Source organism: Microtus oregoni, unplaced genomic scaffold (genome assembly GCF_018167655.1).
Source record: "Microtus oregoni isolate MIOR12 unplaced genomic scaffold, Mior012 000024F_ref0000369, whole genome shotgun sequence".
NCBI classification, from domain to species: domain Eukaryota; kingdom Metazoa; phylum Chordata; class Mammalia; order Rodentia; family Cricetidae; genus Microtus; species Microtus oregoni.
Genome location: NW_024543083.1, coordinates 32,967,221 through 32,968,487, shown reverse-complemented (window position 1 = coordinate 32,968,487; position 1,267 = coordinate 32,967,221). Strand labels below are relative to the sequence as shown.

The 1,267-nt window shown below is 44.4% G+C and overlaps 1 pseudogene; it reads left to right on the top strand.

Annotated features, from left to right (window-relative positions):
• The first annotated feature begins 500 nt into the window (after positions 1 to 500).
• Positions 501 to 907, top strand: LOC121462104 (annotated as a pseudogene).
• Positions 908 to 1,267: the final 360 nt, after the last annotated feature.

Genomic DNA, 1,267 nt, shown 5'->3' with positions numbered 1-1,267 from the left:
AGCTCTGGTCATCTGGAAAGAGGGACTATCAATCGAGAAAAGCTTCCAAGGATTGGCCAATAGGCAAATCTGCTGGACATTTTCTTGGTTAATGATTGATATGGGTGACCCCGGTCCACTGTGGGCAGTGCCAGTGACACCTTAAGCAGATGATCCTGGGTTGTATAGGAAAGCAAACTGAGCAAGGCATGGAAAGCAAGCCAGTTAGCAGCGTTCCTCCATAGCCTCTGGTTCAGTTCCAGTCTTCAGCTTCCTGTCCTGACTCCCCACTGTGATGGTCTGTGACATGTGACTCCCCACTGTGATGGTCTGTGACATGTGACTCCCTACTGTGACGATCTGTGACTTGGAAGCATGAGCTCGAATAAACCCTTTCCTTCCCAGGTTGCTTTTGCCCATGGTGTTTAGCACAACCATATGAAAGCAAACTAGGACAGTGGCCAATAATATATTTTGACTAATTAAAAAAATGTATGGGCTGCCATCATCTTTGCAGCATCATGGCTGCCCTTTGGCCTCTGGTGAAGCCCAAGATCATCAAAAAGAGGACCAAGAAGTTCATCCGGCACCCGTCAGACCGATATGTCAAGATTAAGCGAAACTGGCGGAAACCCAAAGGTATTGACAACAGGGTGCGGAGAAGATTCAAGGGCCTGATCCTGATGCCCAACATTGGTTATGGGAGCAACAAGAAAACCAAGCACATGCTGCTTAGCGGATTCTGGAAGTTTCTGGTCCACAACGCCAAGGAGCTGGAGGTGCTGCTGATGTGCAACAGTCTTACTGTGCTGAGATTGCTCACAATGTTTCCTCCAAGAACCGAAAAGCCATCGTAGAAAGAGCAGCACAGCTGGCCATCAGAATCACCAATCCCAACGGCAGGCTGCACAGCCAAGAGAATGAGTAGATGGCTTATGTGTGTGTTTTATTTGTGTTTAAATAAAACCACAAAAACTGCAAAAAAAAAAAAAAAGAAATGGATGAAAGTAATAGGGACCTAATTACAGAATTACACTCCAGATATTGGCCTGTATCCCTTAAAAGGAGTAGATGATCTCTATTCGATTGCAAAACAGAAACATCAGAATCACGTGTTAACATCCCTTTCCTGAGTATAGAGACTTGACAGAAGCATTAATAGTGACTATAAATATCTTCTCAAAATACTTCATAAGCAAGCTAAAATTGTTCTCTACATCCGAGATTTATGAAAGTGAGGTAGCAAGACAGGCTTTGCAATCAGGATGTTTGTTGCTCTTGTGACTGT